This window comes from Myotis yumanensis, unplaced genomic scaffold (assembly GCF_028538775.1).
Source record: "Myotis yumanensis isolate MYYU_CA2020_CCGP unplaced genomic scaffold, mMyoYum1.0.hap1 SCAF_16, whole genome shotgun sequence".
Taxonomy (NCBI): Eukaryota; Metazoa; Chordata; class Mammalia; order Chiroptera; family Vespertilionidae; genus Myotis; species Myotis yumanensis.
The window spans coordinates 28,544,242-28,565,097 of NW_027223767.1; the positions used below are offsets into that span (position 1 = coordinate 28,544,242).

Genomic DNA, 20,856 nt, shown 5'->3' on the forward strand with positions numbered 1-20,856 from the left:
CAAGAGGTGGTTTCAGGGTTCTGTGGACTTCCTGGCTGGGCCCAGCTGCTGCACTCTGCTGTGCTTTCTATGACTCTACGGCAGCCACCCCAGCGCGGCCTCCCAGCTGCTCTTAGCACAAAAGACTTGGGGTTCACTGTTTGGCTTGCTTCTGGCCAATGCCTTAGTTTCCCCACTTTTATCTTACAGTTCAGATGTGCAGAACTGGAAAGAGCAGGAAGAGTCACCCCTTGCTCCTCTGGGGAGTGTGGAGCTTGGGTACAGAGAAATATAGTGACTTGCTCAACCTCACATAGCTAGTTCCAAATAAATAGAGCCGGGTCAGGTCTCTATGACCTTTGGAAATACGGTAGATTGCTCTGCAATTTGTTTGCAACTTGTCTGTCACTGACCTTGCTCCTCTGTCTCTTCATTCTAGGAGACATAGGAATCTGGGGACTAAAAGCCACTGTGACCCTGGCTGGGTGACTCAGTTGGTTGGAGCATCATCCCACATACCAAAAAGGTTGTGGGTTCTATTCCTGGTCAGGGCACATACCTATTTGGAACAGGTATGGCAGGCAACCAATCGATGTCTCTCTCGCTCTGTCTTTCTCTCTAGCTCCCTTCCTCTCTCTAAAAATCCTTAAACATATCCTTGGGTGAGGATAAAAAATAAAATAAAAGCTGCTGTCACACTCAATGATCCTAAAACCTTGAAACTGAGCCAGGAAAGGATCCCCTGCCAGATTTTCCAAGGAGAACCAGGCCCTTCTAAACCACTATAAGCTTTAGTTACAGACGCCTCAGGGCAGACAGTTCCAGCCCCACTGCTGACATGTAAGACCTTGAGAGCCGTACCACCTTTCAGGTTTGGAAAGAAGATTCTAGATAAGAATAAAGCCCTTTGTGCCGAGTAGGAGCCCAAACAGCAACTATTACCATCATGATTATCCTCATTCGGGACCATCCAGCCCAAAGATAAGAGTCTAAATCCAGATACACATTAGATTCACCTAGGAAAGGTTTTTCTTTTTTTTTTTAATACTAATGCCCAGACCTTATCCTCAGTGATTCCGATTCAGTGATCTAGAGTGGGACCTAGGGAATCCGTACGTTTTTTTTTCTTTGTAAAATAACTGTTTTTATTGAGATATAATTCACATGTCATACAATTCAGTCATTTAAAGTGTATACATCAATGGTTTCTAGCACATTCATATTCAGATATGTGTAATCATTTCCACAGTCAATTTTAGAAGAGTTTCATCCCCTCAAAAAATAAAACCCATACCTATTAGCTATCACCCACCTTACTGTGGCATATATTTTTAAATCCTATCAATTCTTAGTGTAAGATGTTTTTTATCATGATATCAACGTTTTCTATTTCTACGTGTACTGACATGCTTATTGTTCTTTTAACCTGTAAAGATAGGAAATTACATTGACAAATTCTTGCACTGCTGGATAAACACGGTTTAGCTATGAGGTTCTATTTTATACACAGTTGAATTTGCTTTTTAAAAATATTGTATTTCAGCCTGGTTGGTGTGGCTCAGTGGTTGAGCGTTAGCCCACGAACCAGGAGGTCACGGTTCGATTCCTGGTCAGGGCACATGCCAGGGTTGCGGGCTCGATCCCTAGTAGGGGGCATACAGGAGGCAGCCAATCGATGATATTCTCTCATCATTGATGTTTCTATCCCTCTTTCCCTCTCTCTTCCTCTCCCTGAAATCAACTTTTCAGGCCTCAGGACCGTCAGTGGGCCAAAGAAAGACCCCGCTCCTGCAGCTGCATTCTGGCTGCATTTTGCTTTCCTTACACTGTCCCTGCCTGGCGGTGGCGTCAAGTACACTTTCAACAGCTCTCTAGGTGATTCTAATGTGGGCCTCTGGCTGAGAACTGTGCTCTACATCAGTGCTTCTCAGCCTCTAACATGCATACAAGTCTCCGAAGGATCTTGCTAAAATCCAAGATCTGACTCAATAGGCTTGGTGTGAGGCCCAAGATGCTGCATTTCCAACGAGTTCCCAGGGGAGGCCCATGCAGCTGGTCCATGACCTCAGGAGGAACGGCACCCAAAAACTCCAGGTCTTGGGCAGAGGGCTGGAAAGTTTATAAGATTCTTATAAAGACAGTCTCAAAGGCTAGCTCTGTCTAGCCAGGTTCCTGGAAGCAGACAGGCAACTATATGACCTCAGCCTGGGGCACAAGGACCCAGAACCAAAGCCTGTCCCCAGATGACTCTCTCCTTGGCTTCCCGTTGGCGTCTTGCGTTCTCACAAGAGCCTGCAGACAAGTATGGCCACAAAGACTCGCTAGCAAATTAATCACAACACCACACCCTGCATTCACGTGGAGTTGCCTTCTCAACACCGTCCAAGGGAAAGCCAGAAGGAAAGGGCCTTCGTTACTTTCACTTGGATGAGCAGCGGGTGTAGGAGAACAGGGCCCCACTTGGCAGGACGTCCCAGCCAAAAGGAGCTGAAAACAATAGCAACCCTCGTCAGTCAGACTCCTCTGATCAGCCAAGCAGGAAGGCTTCCTGCCTGGAGCTGGCTAGGTAAGTGCACGGTTGAAGGGACTCCAGGAAACGTGAGCAGGGAGGGGGCTGGGCGGGCAAGTCCCTTCTGGCTCTGAGGTTGGCCCATTCTGTGACCCTGCATCACATCACAAAACAACACTGACTGGGTGCCTACTGGGTGCCAGGGAATTTACAGAAATATTCTCATTTGTTCCTCACATCAACTTTGCGAGTCGGGCAGTATTGTTTTTATTGGATAGATGAGAAAACGGAGGCTCAGTGGGTAAGTGACAACGGAACTTACAGAGGACAGAGCCAGGATTGGAACCCAAACTTGGCCAATCCTTCCCAATTCCTTACATTGCCGCTCAAAACTCTTAAATCTCTCGCTGCCTCAATTTACCCTTTCACTAGGGCCAGGAAGAAAGGAAAAAGAGGATAAATCAAAAGGACTCAAAGTGGCTTTGGGTCTCCAAGAACAAAGGAACATGCTTATGATCATTATACTGGTTATTCGTCATTATCATCGTTAGACGTGTAATGAAGAGACACTGGGGAAAAGAATGGTGTCTCTCCTGACTCTTCGCAAAGCTCTGGCCCCAGGCAGTTCCTAGCAGTCCAGGTCACTGCAGGCCCCAGTCCCGCTGAGAAAGGGTGAAAAGCACTTGATGACTCCAGCGTGAATACCCAGGAGCCTTTGGGGGAAGGCTCTGTCTGTGGGATAGAGGGACTCCGAAAGCCCAACAGCTCAAGGAAGGAGACCAAACTGGGTCACAGCAGTATGTTCCTGGCAACTGGGTCACCATGCCAGGCCCGAGGCTGAAAATGAGGTTCAACCAATGCATCCATGGGCCCTGAGAGCGAACCTGAACCGGCATCCCACCGCCTCACCCCTGCATAAGCCACAAGAAGCTTCTTGAAGCAACCAAAGGCCACTCTGAGTGAGTGCCTCACGTTCAGGACTACGGACCTGAAGAATGAAGATGCCAAGCTAAGAAGCCCCAGACCTACCCCATAGCCAGGCCCCTTCTTGCCAAGACATTGGCTTTGGCAGAGGCCCTAGTCTGGATTAACTTAATACCAAGAGAACCCAAATAAATGGCTCCTGACTGTCATGCTCCACAAAGTCCTAAGACTTAAAGACGAGTTGGGGAGGGGGTGGCCAACGATAGGGAAACGCTCAGGTAAGCAATGGTACACTATAAGCCAATATTTCATTGGACGAAATAGTATACAGCCATTTAAAATAAGGCTTTAAAACCATACGATTTCATTAAAAATGCTACTTATGCAGCATTACATGAAAAAGCTATACACAAAGGGACATAATCAGTAAGGTCACAACTATTTTTTTTTTAAATCTATGCACCTAAAGAAAGAACAGAAGGAAATACAACCAAATGCTATCAGTGGCAGTTTTTAAATGATCAGAATGGTCATTTGGTGTTGGAAAAAATTTCATTTTTCTTTAATGAACATGTAAACTACATGTTCAAGGTTAACACATTCTGACTGAACTCAGCATGTATGAGAAGTTGGGGTGAAGACCTGCTGTGATGGCATCCACCCCACCCCCACCCCAGGCGGCCCACAGCAATGGGAACAGACACAGCTGCATCCAGAGGCCTTCGGACAAGCAAGCCAGTGGGGAACCCTTCCCAAGGGGCTGGGAACATAAAAATCCCACGAGCCCTGAAAGTGCTCTAAAGGATTTGGGGGGAAGACGCCAAAGTGAAACAGCCCAGTCAGGGGCTCTGCCCCAGGCAGAGACAGAAGACAGCTGCCATGGTGGAGTCCAATGTCCCTCAGAGACCTCAAGCAGATGAGGATTCCTGCCCACTGGCCCCCTCTCCCCCCAGCACAAGGATATAAAAGAGACAAGCTTCACCATATGAGGCTCCGGGACCACTTGGGAATGTCAGTGAGAGGGAGAATGGCAGGTCCCTAAGCCATGTGCAAATGTGAAGAAGGAAGAGGGTTTAAAAAGGAAGGAACTGCACCAGCTGTCTCTGAAAGAAAACTAATTACAGAGGCTGCTCCGCCTGAACAAGGCCTGGTACTGCAGGCAAGGATCCTCCCTGGGGCCCAGCAGTCGCCCAGCTGCCTGTGCGTGGCTGCCTGTGGCTGGCCCAGAGGCGTGAGGCAGGAGTCTGGTTGGGGCTACAGGCCTGCGCCTCCCCGAGCTGGGCAGGGAAGCCCAGGTCCGCCAAGCAGCTTCCACAAGTCCTGCTTACAGAGACGTCTGCAGCATATGGTTAGGAGGCCTGTGTCCTGTGCCAGGCTGGAGACACTGGAATGTGGAGAGGACAAGAAATTTCCTTCTCTGGAAACTCTGAAGACCTAAGCATCTGGAATAGTTCAACACTAAAGCGGGGATGGCGGGGGGAGTGAGGTCCTCGTCCCTTGAAGCTGGGCAAGGGGAGAGTCAGACAGAGCGACTAAAAATGCAAGTTCTCAGGGTCCCTCACTCGGGGCCCGGGGCAAAGAGCTCAAGTTCGCCATCACTGACGGGGCCCCTCTCGAATGTCCTCCTGCTGCTGGCATTTCTGCTGAGACACTGGGGAGGACCGAAAAAGGCCCACTCATGAAGCCCAGGAGGCGGGAAGGGCTGGGAGTCAGACGGGGTCTTGTCCCTGTTCTGTGGCTCCTGGCTGGAGGTCTGGGGCAAGTCCTTCGCTCTTCTGAGGTACCGGTGGTACCGATCCTAGCGACTGCATGAAAAACGCCTGCAGAAAAATGTACGGGAGAGTCCTACAAACGATCCAATTCTAAACAAACGGAAGGTGTCACTATGATTAGTGGGGTGTCATTATGATTAGTGGGGTGTCATTATAAAGTGGGAGCACTTTGCTGCTCTTTCATGACAACATGCAAATGAGAAGCAAGATCAGATGAGCACATGAATTTTTTTTTTTCCAAACCATCCACTGATCCACTCTAAAACGGGATTGGCTAGGGCTGCCTCAGCAACATATGAAATGGGACTCAGAGGCTGCGGGCCACACGGGGCCTCTCAAACCAGGGGAGAGGAACAGCTCAGGAAGGAAAGGGGAAAAAAGGAGTAAACAAAACCAGCGAAACCAGGGAAGAAGTAAGAAGGTTAGAACAGAGATTCCACCCTCCTGGGAATGAGCCACATCCCTGAGAAAGAGGCCGAGATGAAAGGGAGGCGCAGCTGGGGGAAAACAGGCCTCGAGAACAGGCGGGCAATTGTTCCCCAGGACAGACCGGGCACTGCACTGAGCAGCCGCCCGCACTGCCGCTTTGTGCCTTAATGTAATTAAGGGCCCGGTGGGGGCCAATGTTTGGAATCCTTTAACTCCTCGCAGTTCTCACACCACAGCTGAGCCCGTGCGTGCGGCTGTAACTGGGGTTTCCAGGCAGCTCAGCTAAAAGGGGGCAGCGAGGGGCAGGAGGGCCAGGGCGGCGAGGGAGTGGCACTTCCTTCTGGGCACTGTCCCCAGGAGTTCCCTGAAGCCCTGCCACTGCCCTGACCCCAGTTAACACGCCCACTAATTGCTGGGGTTGCAGAGAACCAGAAAGCCCGAGGAGCAAAAGAGCCAGAGTTAATTAAGGAGAGAAAAAAACCACCCTGCTTCTCTGTTTTTCATTTCCCTCCTCCCCACGGGCGATGGGTTGGGCGTCTAGTTTCAGAGAAGCTCCCGAGGCAGGCATCTCCACGCCGGGAGCCAAAACCAACAACAGCACATGGAAATTACTGAACAGGAGCAGCTGGAACCAGAGGGCTCCTAAGAGTCTTGCTCCACAGCTCTCCAAGCTCCAGATTTCCCAGAGGGATGGCCAAGGGGTCCGCTCCCCCCCACCCCCACCCCCACCCCGCCCAGACCTAAAGGAAAGCCTCACATTCTCAGGGGGCGATGGGCTTTCTGAAGGCTAAACAATAATAATGCGACGCAAGCATCTGACAAATATAACTTCATCAAATCTCACAACGACCCCAATGAGGTAGGTACTGTTCTTATCCTCACTTTGTCGATGGGGAGAGTGAGGCTTAGGTAAGTACCTACCCAAGGTCAGCAAGCTAGCAAACAGCAGAGGGCTGACTCAGAGCCCTGGCATCCCGACTCCAAACCCTGTGCATTGACTCCCTACCACGCTGAGGGTCGCTCAGGTGTTCTAGGGCACCAGACGCAGCCTGCTGGAGCTTACAACCTGACAGGAGGTCGGAGCCAGCGGTCCTTGAGGTTTTCATAAGGTCCATGGACTGCCCCTCCCCCAAGATAAAACGCACGGTTTGATGAGTTTGTATGTGCATGCACTTTTCAGGGTGCGCGAGGGGGATGTCCAAGTTCTCTTTTGGTTATCAAAGGGGTCTGGGACCCCAAAGGAGGCTAAGAACCATGGCCCAATAAGGTTTGCCAGGTTGACTCTAGAACACAGACCTTCTGATTGGAGTCCTCTATTGTTTCACTTCACCTCCTTGCTTTGAAGAAACAGCCAAGAGGGCAGGCAGCCTGAATTTCTCCAGAAAGGGAGGATGTGCTGGAAGTTTAGAATTTGACAACTTGGCACTAAAAACCCACCCAGCCTGCTTGGGCGAGAGGATGCGGGGGGGGTGTGCAGGGGGGTTATACCAGTAGATACACTGTGGGGGAGGGGAGGGAAAGGGTTAACAGCTGGGCCCTACAGGATCAAAGGGATTTCCTACACAGTGTTCATTACTTCTCTGCATCACTTAAAAACAAGTTCCAACACTGTCCCAATTCTGATCCTGGATTTTGCTGGGATCCACATAGCGAGACGTTCTTTACCAGACCCCAAATGATCAGCAATTAGCAGGGTGGGAAAGTTTCTCTTCCAAACGAATTTGCCACATTTTTAAAGACCACTGTCTGTCTTAAAACAAAGGTATCCTTTAACTGGGGCCACCGTCCTCATTTTCAGAGGCTCCAAGACAGCAAACAATAGCGACGGTGCTGCCGCCCGCATCTGACAGCCGGATTGTCGAGCGCGCACTCTGTGCGCTGGGCTCCGTGCTGTACCCACGCTTATCTCAAAATCCTCATCTCAGCTAGGAGGTAGGGGCATTGTCATCTCCGACTTCCAGATGACAAAATGAAGGCTCGGAGAAGTTAAGCAGCTGCCCAAGAACACACGGCAAGTAAGCGACAGAGCCAGGCTTCAAGCCCAGGTCTACCTGATCCCAAAAGATGGGGTTCTAGATCACAGCCACAAAGAGCGGGTTCACGGACCATCCACACAGCATCGGTTATGGGTCCTTCGGGTACAGAAAGGCGAAGGACAGATGTAGAACTCTTCTAGCAACTTGACATTGCTATGGCATCTGAGCACGTGGTCACGGACTGGCTTCCTCTTCGCACGGGGTATGCGCAGGCCAGCTCAGTCACTGTCACCCTTGTGCAGGCTGCTCATGCGCACTGGGACCACGTATGAAAATTCATCCCTACTCAAGGGTCCCGGGTTCGATTCCGGTCAAGGGCATGTACCTGGGTTGCGGGCACATCCCCAGTGGGAGATGTGCAGGAGGCAGCTGGTCGATGTTTCTCTCTCATCGATGTTTCTAACTCTCTATCTCTCTCCCTTCCTCTCTGTAAAAAATCAATAAAATATAAAAAAAAAAAAATAAAAAAAAAAAAAGAATGTTTAAAAAAAAAAAAAAAAAAAAAAAAAAAAAGAAAATTCATCCCCAGTGAATGCAAAGCAACAACGACCTGTCCTTCCATCACTTCAGGCGGTTTGAGAAGGATTCTGCAGAGACGGGGGCCTACGTGACACTCAGACGAGGCCTCCAGCTTGCAGTTTTCTAGCCCAGAGCTTCTCAGACTAGAATGTGCACACAAACCACCGGGGATTTTGTTAAGATGCAGGCTGCCATGGGCCCGAGACCCATTTCTAACCCGGTGAGGTCAGTATGGCTGGTCTGGGATCAGACTACGAGGAGCAAGGCTCTAATTGGACAAAGGCACTGGGGCAGATGAGGCCAGAAACTCCGCCTGCCAAGGCCTGCCAGAGCCCAGCAAAGGGCCCAAGAGCACGCTCACCACTCGGGACTGGCTGTGAGGACGGCGGAAGGCCTTGCAACACACCTTTCCCCACTCCAGCCTGAGCCTGGGATACCCAAGGGCCCTTTTTTCCTGAGGTGAAGAAACTGAAGCCCCTTCTGTCCCAAGGGCTTGACAGAAGGCCGAGAAGAGCAGCTCAGAAGCCTTTGCAAACACTCAGAGGAATCTACCTACAGCCAGACCCAAGGAGCAGCGATGTTCTGTGCACCGGCCTTGACTGCTCGCGCCAGACTGCAGCGGGACCTTGGACAGTGATGCCCTGGGAGGATTACCGCACACACGTGTTAGCTCTGCACTTCTTACCTCTTAATAAAGGAGTGCTAAAAAAAATCTAACTAAGCGCTAGAAACCTCTGAGGAAGGCGCGTAATGTGGGTCACTCCAGGAGGGCATAAACGGCCCCTTGGTGGCCATTCCCGCAGCCAGAAAGGGCCCCGGGCAGCTCACCTCCTAAGGGGACAGTCCCTGCTTCCCTCGGGGAACCCTCAGGTTACCTGTCCTATTCCCTGGACATTCTTGACCTTCCTCCTTATTACCCATCTCAGTCTCTCCTAACTTATTAGCACAAGGACTGAAGGACTATGTACGTAATAAAGAGGCAATTCCCAGTAAAAGCTCCTGTTCATTCAGGGGGTTCACTCAGCCATTCATTTATGGAGCAAGTGCCACCTGCCAGGCACCATCAGGAAGTGGGCATACAGCCTGGACTCATAAGCCCAGGGCCCTTTCCTCGCCCTCCTCTGAGAAGCAGGGAAAACATGATAGAAGAGGCCAGAGAGCTGTTAACTAAGGCAAAGGGCACTGCCTATTCCTGGAGCCCAAGGGCAAGTGAGTGCACATAGGCACTGACTCAGGGAAAGTCGGCCCCAGGGTGAGAATGGGCGTTTGAAGTGGGTGGTACTTGACAGGGGCTCCTTCACTTGAGTCACACAAGGCGAAGAAAGGCCTGCGGGTTCCTGACATACACAGACAGCAAGCACAGTCAGAGGGGCTTGACGGGATGCCAGCCCACCTCCAGGGAGCACCCGGCTGAGAACCTCCTCCGTATCTCAGATGACTCCCATGAAACCACAACCCTTTCTCCTGTGCAAAAAACCAAATCACATGCTCCTACCTCTGAACCCCACCATGTGCTATTTCCCTACATGGTGAGTCCACTAGCTTCTCTCACCCAACCAGGTCCTTCCCTCTCCCAGAATTGTGTTTAAAACAAATCTCCAGGCTCTAAAGCAGGGTTTCTCAACATTCAGGGCCTGATAATTCTCTGTCTTGGGGGTGTGTTGTCTATTGGAAGATGTTTAGCATCATCCTTGGCCTCTACCCAAAAAATGCCCGTAGCACCACCATGCTCAGCTGTGACAACCAAAAATGTCTCCAGACACTGCCAGTGTCTCCAGGGGGACAAAATCATCCCCGTTTGGGGAGCACTGCGCTAGCGGGATGGCCCACAACCCTGGCTGCACCTGAGAAATACCTGGGGAGCTTGTAAAACTCACCCTGCCTGGGCCCCACACACATTCTGATTCTGGTCTAAATGCCATAAGTAAACAAGAATGTCTGTCGCTTTAGAAGCCCTTAATGTTCCTTTAATGTGTTGGCTGGGTCACCCCAGAAGCATGAGCTATAGCTTCTTTCCTTCCTCTCTCCACAAAGTTCCAGGCAGTGCTCCAGGAGGTTCCTCCTGTTTCATGCTAATCAGGAAAGTTTGGAAAGTGAGTGAGCCTCCTTCACCCCTACGTCAGATGAAGAAGCCACTTTTTAAAATAGCCCCAATTCAACAGCAGATGACAAGGAAGAATTTACAAACTTCCAAACTTCCAGAGGAGGTGGAGGGAACAAAATGTAGCCACCTACTTTGGGTCCTGGTGACCCCCTTCAGGCTCTGCCTTGGGTGGGAGGAAGCTGTCGAGTGGCCAGGGTGCCAGCTCTGTATACGCAAGTTTCCAGCAGGCGTGAGGCTGGGGGTCAGCAGCAGCGGTAGAAACTCCCGTCTACCAGACGGAACGCTGCTGGTCCCGTCAAGCTGACAGCGATTTGAGAATCAGCTCCATTCGGAGCCCGAAAGTCTAGGATCTTTTCCCACACCTCCCTTACAAATCCCCAGGAGGATCTGGAGAGCTGACTGAGAAGGGCCTGGCCAGTGTTACCAGATGTAGTCAGGCCTGTGTCCCGCCTCGGCTCCTCCCCACACCTGAGGCTGCCCCCACCGGCCACCTCTCCAGACAAAGACAAAGAGGAATGCAATTTCAAGGGGGAAGAGCTGGTTATTAATCTCTATCATCTTCCCTAAGAAGTGGAAACACACTCAGCGCTCACTCATTCAGGAACAAACACAGAGCAAATACCTTCTGAGTGATCTAAGTGCTCAGAGAGAGAGTGGCCATGCCATCCTTCCTGAGGTTTATACTTGAGTCAGCTCAAAGATGGGAGGGGAATCCAGGGACCACGCTCCCCCAAAGACAGCCGAGGCGATTCAAGCTCCCAGGTCAGCTTCCTCACTAAAATTCACTGGCTAACGTGTAAGAATGCAAATTGCCAATGTGGCTACATTACATTCAGTGAATGATTGAGAGTTTTTTTCTGAGATTTTACTTGCTTGATCTTCATTGCCAACAGGATGAGCAAGCCTTAGTGATCGGCTTCAGGTGGCCCTGGCCAGCTTGTTAAAATCTGTCGAGGGCGCTGAGGCCTTCCATTCTGAGGTGACCCGCGGGATAGAGAGTTTTTCCAAGCTTCCTCCCCTCCCTCTGTTACACACATACACACACCCGGTTGCCTAGAGACTGAACACATTCCTGGTGCTTACTCTTCTTTTCATGCTCCAGAAGCTAGAGCTTTGGAAACGGGGCCTCCAGGAAGCGTGCGGAGGCAGGGGAGAGTAGGGGAACCCGGAGTGGCATTTCCTCACACAGGCCCGCCCCTCCCCACTGCCCCCCGCCCCTCTCTCCCCAGATTTGAAAGCCCCAGCAGGCTGGCACTGAAGGGCTCCCACAGGGAACAAGGCCCCCTTTGAAAGCTGTGTTTACCCCAACCCAGGGCTGGGGTTGCCATGGCCACGGGCCACCTTAGCAGCCCAGAGCAGGCCTCAGGCCAGGAACTCGCCCTGACCTCCTTCTAGGGGGCCCTACTGCTCCCAACACCCCTTTCCTGAGCCCCCACGGCTGCTAAAAATGCTGATTTTCTTTTTTTATTATGTCCTTTATTTTATTTTTAAATTTTATTTATTGAATTTATTGGGGTGACATTGGTTAATAAAATTATATAGGTTTCAGGTGGACAGCTCTATAATCCATCATCTGTATACTGTATTGCTGGAAATGCTGATTTTCATCAAGTCCTCGGCTGAAAACAGAATCCTGAAGGGAACCACGGAGGATGAAAGCTCCTCCCAGACAATCCAAGCGGCTCCCCTGAAAAGGGCCAGCGCCTTGGCCTGCCTGCTGCCTGTGGGCTGGGGAGAGGTGGCCCAGCCGGCTGCACCCGCCTCCCGCTGCCCTGCCCCCTTGTCCTCCGACCCCTCCGGCTGCTAATGGCGATGACTTATTTATGTAATTCATTATCGCCTCATCCGGGAGCCAAGCAGGGCCAGTGAGACCTCAGCGGTGGAGGGAGGGCAGGAGGAGCCGTCCTAGGGCTGCGGGCAGCCACCACCTTGTGGCCCAAGGACAAAGGCAGAGGACCAGGCCTGACAGCGTCTCCCTGGCCCGGGAACTTCAACCCTCGCCAGTCCCGCATTCTTCCATTGTCCCTTCCCCAGAAGCCAGAGGCAGCCGAGCCTCTAAATAATTCAGCCCTCAAATTGCTCTGTGGTCAGGAAGGTTCCTTCATTTATTTTTTAACTCTCCAGGCTCTGCAGTTTCACAACGGAAAGTACTTGAATCCCAAACCTGGACCTGGTTTTAGCCCAGGACCAAAGTGAAGGAGCCACTAAACTTCTAGATTTCTACAGTCATCCGGTTTCAACAAATTGCTGGGCCCCACCCACGGTGGCTAGGAAGCAGGGGTGGGGAGGGAGAGGAGGGGGCCCAGGCACTCCAGGGGCTCTGTCTGCACCAGGTTGCACCTCTTAGTGCTGGCAGAACTGAATGAATAGAAAGACCCCAGGACAGCCTGCTAGACTTGCCTCTGTCAGCAGTCTCCCCCACCTCTGGCCTCCTAGCCTCTCTCAGGCCTCTTCTTGCACCACCACCCACCCCTATCCAGCCCTCGTGTTCATTCTAACTCTTATGGGGCCTGGGCACACACAGCCGTAGGGCCCTGTAATTGGCCGGCTTTGCCTTTTATTAATAATCTGATGACCAATTAGTTGATATTTTATTGAGCACTCCTTTCATGTAATCCTCACAATAACCATATGAGGTAGGTACTACAAATACCCGCGTTTCACAAGTGAGGAAACCGAGACTCAAGGAAGTTAAGAAATTTCCCCAGGTCATTCACCTAGCAAGTGAAGAACAAGGTCTCAGGCCCAGCTGTCTAATTCCAGACTCCATGCCTCAATCCCCATATTACATGGACATATGCACATGCTGCACACACAGAATCTTCAAAGAGCAGAACTAACTAAGCACAGAGAGGTAGAGTGACTTGCCCATATTCACAGCCAGCTGGGGCAGCCAGTTGGACAGGGATCAAAGTGCCATAATCAGGGCTAACATCCTTTTCATATCACGCAGTTTCAACTACAGAAGCATCCATATGTGCCCACGTGAGAGCAGACTCTAGGTACTCTCTGTTTTGCACCATAATGGTCTAATGGCCTGTAAACCTAGCTTGACCACTGGCAATGCTCCATGCTGGTCCAGCTCCCCCTTTCCTCTCTCTCAGATCCCTGCTCCATGACCTTCCAACAAACAGCTCCCCTGCCTCCACCAAGACTTTGAAATTCTCTCACACAGCATTAGAATATCTCCCAACCCCCTTCAGGGCAGTGCAACCTCCAAGATTCATAACAAGAAACGCCATACCACCACACCAGCTCGCATTTATGCAGCACTTTACAGTTCTCAAAGCTTTCTTGCAGATAGTATAGTAGTGACTCTAGGTAAGCTTGGCACCTTTTTGAGGACTGCCTGCAGCCCCATTCACAGGGAAGCCCCCCCCCCCCCCCCTCCGCCCCAAGCCTCAGAGGTGCTGTCCTCCAGGATACTGTTGATTGGACCAGCGGGAGACCGCTCACACAAATGGGCCAATCAGGTTCTTTCCCCAGGAATTTGAATCAACGTTCTGAGATACACTCAGTCTGGAATGAGGCAGGTATAGCTGGAAGCTGATCACCATGCTATCCGGCACACGTGGACAGAAGCAGCGGCACTCTCTGGCTCTAGGCACTTAGGAGGTCAGCCATATTTCTGCCCTTGATTCTTCCATTCCCCTGTGGCTTCAAATAGCTCAAGTTGGTTTCTGTTACTTGCAATCAGTTGAATCTGAACTAAAAGATGGGTTGGATTATGATCCTCTTTTTATAGCTGAGGAAAGAGGCTCACAGAGGTGAAGGGACTACATGAATGTCACATGGCCAACATGTCATAAAGGAGAGCATAACCCCTGCTATGTGGCTCTCCTTCAGTGCCATCCCAGGTCGGCTTCCCCTGGTTAAAGGAAGTGCAGGTGTTCCCTTCCTGTAAGTGTGAAAAGGTGGTAACTGAGGATCAATGATTAGGTCAGAGGTACTCCGAAAGACTAAAGCCAGGGACAGAAATACAAAACCCTCTCCATGAAGATAGCCCTTTGCCCGCCCCGCTATATTTCCCAGTCTCCCTTGCAGTTAGGTTGGAGCCATATGACTAGTTCTGGCCAATGAAATGGAAGTGACAGCTGTTAGTTCCTTGCCAAGACAGTCAAAAGCCAGGGGCTGCCTTCATCTCTCTCTTCCCCTCTTGTGGTAACCTTGAAGGCCCATATTCCAGATGGTGTGGCTACAGGTGGAGAAGGACGGCCTAACCCACATCAGACCTTCCACGAGTGCGAATTTAATCTAGATTGTGTCAAGCCACTGGGATGTTAGGATTTGACCATTAACAGCATCGTCTAGCCCAGCCGTGGGCAAACTATGGCCCTCGGGCCGGATCCGGCCCGTTTGAAATGAATAAAACTAAAAAAAAAAAAAGACTGTACCCTTTTATGTAATGATGTTTACTTTGAATTTATATTAGTTCACACAAACACTCCATCCATGCTTTTGTTCCGGCCCTCCGGTCCAGTTTAAGAACCTATTGTGGCCCTCGAGTCAAAAAGTTTGCCCACCCCTGGTAGCCTCTCCTGACTGAAGCGGACTGATTATTCAACCTGGGCCCTTCAGCACATTGCTCTGGTTTGCAGGATGCTACATTTGTTTGTTCAAAATTCATTTAGCAAACATTTCTAGAGTACCAATGTCAGATGCTGTAATGGGTACAGCCAAGAGCACAAGAGTAAAGAAGACCCAATCCCTCCCCATAAGAAGCTCCCTATCTGATGACTCCCAGGTACCGCTTTAGGACTAAAAGGTACATTGTACAGGTGTGAATGCACGACCTCCCACCCTGCCACTGGCTGAACTGAGCCTGGAGGAAAGGTAAGCTGCCAGGAGGCAAAGACTGTTTGTCCCAGCGACTCCAGGAGGGTGGCAGCCAAGAGTGCATTCATACCAGGCTTTCACACCCTGGGCTCGACCAGCTCCCCTCCTGCCAGCTTCATGGCCACACACAAGTGTTTCCCTTGCCCTGGGCACAGAACAGAGGAGAGAAGGCATCAAGGAGGGGTCATCAAGACAGCAAGTAGCTGTAGAAATAGAAATAGCAAAAGATACAGCTCAGCTGCCCTCATCTTCCTCTGCAGCAGAAGTCTCCCCTCAGGAAATCACCCCTCCACTTCATTTATTTTAACCTCAAAAATCCCTAACAACTGAGCTTTACTCCCCTTACCCCCCATAGTTAAGGACCAACCAGAGAAATCATCAGTCTGTCATGAACTGGTGTCTCGCTATACACTCCTGTAGGCACAAGAAGTCACCATATACAGTTGTGTGGGCTGTTCGCTGTACAAGGTGCCCATCCAAAGGGGTGAATGGCTGGATCCAGCCTATGCTCTGCTTACCAAGCTCTGCACCCAGGGGAAAGGGTCCCCTTTAATTCAAACAAAGATGTCTGCTCTGTGCTGTTGCCATAGAAACACTGGAGCTGGAGCTTCCCCATAAGAAGTGAAGTTTGGGGATGGGTGCCTGGGAATTTGCTATACTAACCTCTCTACTTTCGTGTATGTTTGAAAATTTTCACGAATAACAGGTTAAATAAAAAAGAAATGAAATGTTACTCGGGTGAGTTATAGGTGGTCCTCTAAGAACACTGTCATTTTATTCAATGTTTCGTTATAACGTTGATGAGATGCCGGAGGAACTTAACCCTATATCAATTAGCCCAGTGGTCGGCAAACTCATTAGTCAACAGAGCCAAATAGCAACAGTACTTCTTCAAAATAGACTCACCCAGGCCGAAAACCAACTTCTGCGCATGGGCCACGAAGTTTCAATCGCACTGTATGTGGTATTTTGTGGGAGAGCCACACTCAAGGGGCCAAAGAGCCGCATGTGGTTCACGAGCCGCAGTTTGCCGACCACTGAATTAGCCTATGCTAAGACTGGTCTCGTTGTCTGTTGTTCTGCCACAGTTCCAAGAACCTGTAGATGACGTTAGAAGTGAAGACTTACAGTGCTTTACCCCTTAGCCCTCAGCCTCAGTTCCCACGTCTCAAAAGACAATCATCCCTGGCTCACAGGGTTGGCATAAAGGCTCAATTCAATTAAGTGAACTGCTTGTCAGAGAGCAAGTCCCCTTACAAATGGGAGCTATTAACAGTAGCTGCTGCAGGAAGGAAATCGAGGCAAAAGGGGGCACGGGGCATGGCTGAGAAAAGCAAACGCTCTGGGAAATGTGTGCCAAGAAGCCAGAGAGAGTCTGAAAACACAGCCACCCTATTAACGTGCCTGCCTGCGGCTTCCAGGGGGCTGGGCAGATGGAGGGAGTTTCCTTGCAACCTCTCCCTCTGAGGCCGACTTTACATTCCTCTGGGGATGCCAGGCTCAGCTCAGAATCCGAAGGAAGGTCCACAGAAAGGTCACAAAGAGGGGCTCAGGAAAGGATGTGCTCCCCAGCCTCCCGGCAAACTCAGAACACAGGGTAACTGGTAGGTGGGGCTCGGTGGGCAGGCGGCACGCCCTCCGGGAAGGCTCCTTTCCGGAGTCCTAGAAGTGACCCAGAGGTCCCCAAGGTGTCCCGGGGGTCAAGCATTAGCACAGGGAGGGCCCGGCCAACTGCACCGGCCAGAGTATGAATAGCTATTCACATCCCTGAAGGTCAAAAGCTATTTTTGAATTGTCTAGTTTTATGTCATAAATTCTGTGAATGTCTTCAACATTATCACTGCTGGGTGTGAATGTCCCCAGTGGTTTGTTATTAGAAAATGACACTTACGCCCCCTGTTCGTTTCCCCTCAAGGTTCATGCCCCGAGCCTCCCAGGATGGAGAGGGCTGAGGGTGGCGGTGACAGGGAGCTGGGAACCATTCCCAAAGCCCCTGGCGGGACCTCACCCTTGGCTCCAAGCACCAAGGCCCTGTGTGTCCGCCTGGCCTCTGCCCTGGGAGACCAACACAGAGGCTTCTTCTGGTTTCAGTCAAATGCCATCTCACTCACCCTCGCTTTTCTTTTTTCTTTTACGGAATGAAAGCTAATAGGATGATTCATTCTCTTATTAAGTCGACTCATGAGAAAAATTTGAGAAGTCTTATGGTTCAGCATCACCCAAGTTCCCAATCCTCTCTCCGTAGAACACAGCCTCTCCGTGGCTCACCCCCATACCCACTTCATAGAGAGGCAAGAATAGAAAGTCCACTAAAGAAGCCCATCCTTCACCTTCCCTTTCGTGCCTCAAGAATGCACCGTGCTGGGCAGTTTCCTACGTTTCCAAAGCTGTCACAACTGAGGGCTGAGTTGGGATCTAAAGACAGGCTTTGCAAATAACACGTGATAGGAGAGGGAGGAGACACGTGGCCCTTCAGTCCGCAGACGGCGCGATCCCTCAGAGCAGATAGTAAAAATCCACCCAGGAAACGTCCTTCGCTGTCCCTGCTGGCTCTCTTCAGCTCTGTCCCAAACTTAGAAACAGCTGCTTCCCTATAACTCCAAAAAAAGCTCTCATATGCTCCGTCTCCTCATTCTTTCCAACGCTGTGATCTGTACACTTAATCTACCTCCAGGCTCAGCTATCCCTCCTCCCTCAGCTTGTCAAGTAAGAAGGGGAACAGTCAGAGAATCAGAAGCACAACACGACAACGTTAGAAAGCCCTCCATAAACTCCCTGTACGGACTCAGCCGTCCGGCTATCTGAGTTTGGATCCCAGCTCCTCAACTCACTGGCTGTGTGGCCTTGGGCAAGTTGACTTAACTCTCTGCATCTTGGTGTAAAGTGGTGATAATACTATATCCATAGGGTTGAGTAAATAAATTAATCCTCTGAAAATGCTAGAAAGGTTTCTGGCGTGCAGTAAGCACCTAATAAACGTTGGCTATTACTAGACTATCACAATCCTGCGCATGGCGAGTGATTATTACCAGCTTCATTTAACTGATGTGTCCAATAGCCACTTCTTATTGTGCGTATAATAGCAGATTAACCTCGAGAAAAGTACAAATTGAGAAGTTAAGTAACCCGTTCAGAATGACACAGTCCATTCGTGTCCGAGCTAAGACTGAATCTCTGGTCTTGAACTCCACATTGCACACACACACACACACACACACACACACTTCACACTCGGGCATGGAAACTTGCGAAGTCCCGTGGTTCAGCATCAAAAATGGATTTCAATTCTGTAACACCCCCCCTCCCTTCACCCCCCACCCTCCCAGAGAGTGGCAGTTTCTCAAGGGAGTGTCGCAGGATTTGCTAAATAAAATTAATTTCCATTTGTTTTCAGATTAAAAAAACAACAAAACAGACCAAGGTGGCCATACAGAAGAGGGTGCCACCCGTCCAAGGTGTCAAAAGACCCCACTGGCCCCAACAACGTTTCAGACTAAAAGGGCTCCCTCGGGAGGCTCCGAGGCTGTCAGCAATTTGCAAAAAGGTCAGTGCAAATCATTAGGGAACACACTGTGCAGGCATGGCCTGAGACATGTGGACTTCTGCCAAGCCCATATTTTTTTAAAAACATGCACTGTCTTCACCCTTGATAAATAGCAGCCAGGCTACAGAAATATTTGCAATATACCCAAAAGCCAGTGTGCCTCCACAACTCACTGAAGTGGGCGCTTCCAATGTGAGGAGAACTCCTTAATCAAAACATCTAAAGGCACCGCGACCTCCCCCGCAGAGGTAACCAACCTGGCATTTAGGAAAGTTCTAAACACCAGCAGCTGACATTTGTGGAAACAAATGGTTTGGTAAACATACGGCCTCATGCCCACATTTTAATTATATCTAATAAATGGATTAAGCCTATCTTCTTGCTCTATTATGAACATTCATGAGAAGATTTCAGCCCTGGTTGGGTAGCTCAGTTGGTTACAGTGTCATCCTGTTATGTCAAGGTTGCAGGTTTGATCCCTGGTCAGGGCACATACAAGAATCAACCAATGAATGTATAAATAAGTAGAACAACAAATTGATATCCCCCCTCCCTCCCCCCTTTCCTCTCTCTAAAAATTAACCAATCACTAAATTTTTTTAAAAAGGAGATTTCTACATAAGCACTTTCATAAATGCTCTTCTTATATTTCAAGACTGTGATGAAATCACCTCATGGCCATGCCAGAGGGAACTAGGAATAAAAAGAGTCTAGCATTGTAGCCCTGGCTCTACCACTCACTAGCCACATGATTGTGTGAAATAACAGCAACAGTAATAATAATAAAACAATAATAATAACAGCAGCAGTAGCTAACGTTTATTGAGGACTTACATCTGCCAAACATTGTGCTCAGGGCTTTGTAAGTATTGGATCCTCATTAGCAACCATTCGGGATTATTATTACTCCCTTTGCCCAGATCAGGAATCTCAGACTGAGGGAGACTGAGTAACTGCCGCCAGAACACAGCGCCAACTAGAAGAGTCGGACTTGGTGTTCTGAGCCACATACCCTACGTCTTTTCAAGGAGCTTAACAACCTAGGACTCAGGACCACAGATTCCTCTAGGAGACATCTGGATGCTCTTCGAAATCCTTTCTAGCTTTAAAAGTCAATGATTCTCTCTTTTAGAACTAAACTGAATTTATGGCTGTGAGAAATAAAATACAGTGATGCTCTAGCACTGCTAAGGCGGAATGAAACATCTGTGTATGCCTCACCCAGATGCAGTTGGCGGGGCAGGGGTGGGGGGTGGGGGTGAGGGATAAGAACTGCTGATTTCCTAGGATAATGATGCCCTGTGAAACAACCAGACTGGCCCCAAACCATCTCGTGAAAAATGACCACTTGAGGTTCTTAGAGGATGCACCGACTTGCAAAAGTCTGCAAGTTCTCAACTATCATCAGCTCTCAAACCTTAATTTGACCTTTTTTTTTTCTTTAAGAAAAGTCAAATGCAAGAAAATTCTGCACAGTGCGGGGTGAGTGTAGGCCTTGTGCCATACTTAACACTCTGCTTGCCTCTGGGTCTCCACCTGCTCATGGAAAACCCACCTTATCCAGGTAGTCTGTGCTTTACGGCTTCCCTATGTCCTCCTAGCCCGTGGCTCAGTAGCCCTGTATCGGCACAGGGCTTTGTCCTAACTAGCTGGTATCTTCATGCACTCCCTCCCTCACCACCCAGCCCAGTCTCCAGACACACACTCAGTGGGCTGCCTTCCCCGACTCCATCTCTGACTTATCCTCTTGCTCACCCTGCTCAGCATAGGAGTTCCCTGCCCACCCACCTTGCCACTAGCTGATACAGCCAATGGTGAAACTCTCTCCCAGCTCACACTCCTCTCTCTCTCCCCAGTTCACTCTCTCAGCTCCTAGTACAGCCTGAAACCGAAACTAATCTCAGATCTGAACAAAGTGACATCATTTCCTATGCCTGATCATCCTACATAACCACAGAGAATCTTCTCCTCAAAAGAGTTCCCAATCCATCTTGCTGATCACCCAAAGGAACAGAGTTCTATAGGTGACCCCCTGAATCTAATGCTTCTTTTTCTTAAATATGTTTCGATTAATTTCAGAGAGAAAGGGAGAGGGGGAGAGAGATAGAAACATCAATTATGAGAATCATCAATCGGCTGCCTCCTGCATGCCCCACACTGGGGATCGAGCCCAAAACCAGGGCATGTGCCCCGACTAGGAATTG

The 20,856-nt window shown here is 49.9% G+C and overlaps 1 protein-coding gene across 2 annotated transcripts in view; it reads right to left on the minus strand.

Moving 5' to 3' along the window:
* CUEDC1 (CUE domain containing 1) overlaps window positions 1–20,856 on the minus strand; it is a 76,045-nt gene that overhangs the window by 48,027 nt on the left and 7,162 nt on the right. Inside the window, exon 1 of one of the 2 annotated variants that reach the window (XM_070393508.1) lies at window positions 16,015–16,052. The exons of the other annotated variant lie outside the window; for it this stretch is intronic. The gene's annotated coding sequence lies outside the window, so the exon portion shown is untranslated. Of the gene's footprint in view, window positions 1–16,014; window positions 16,053–20,856 lie in introns of those variants that run through there. 2 annotated transcript variants of the gene reach the window in all.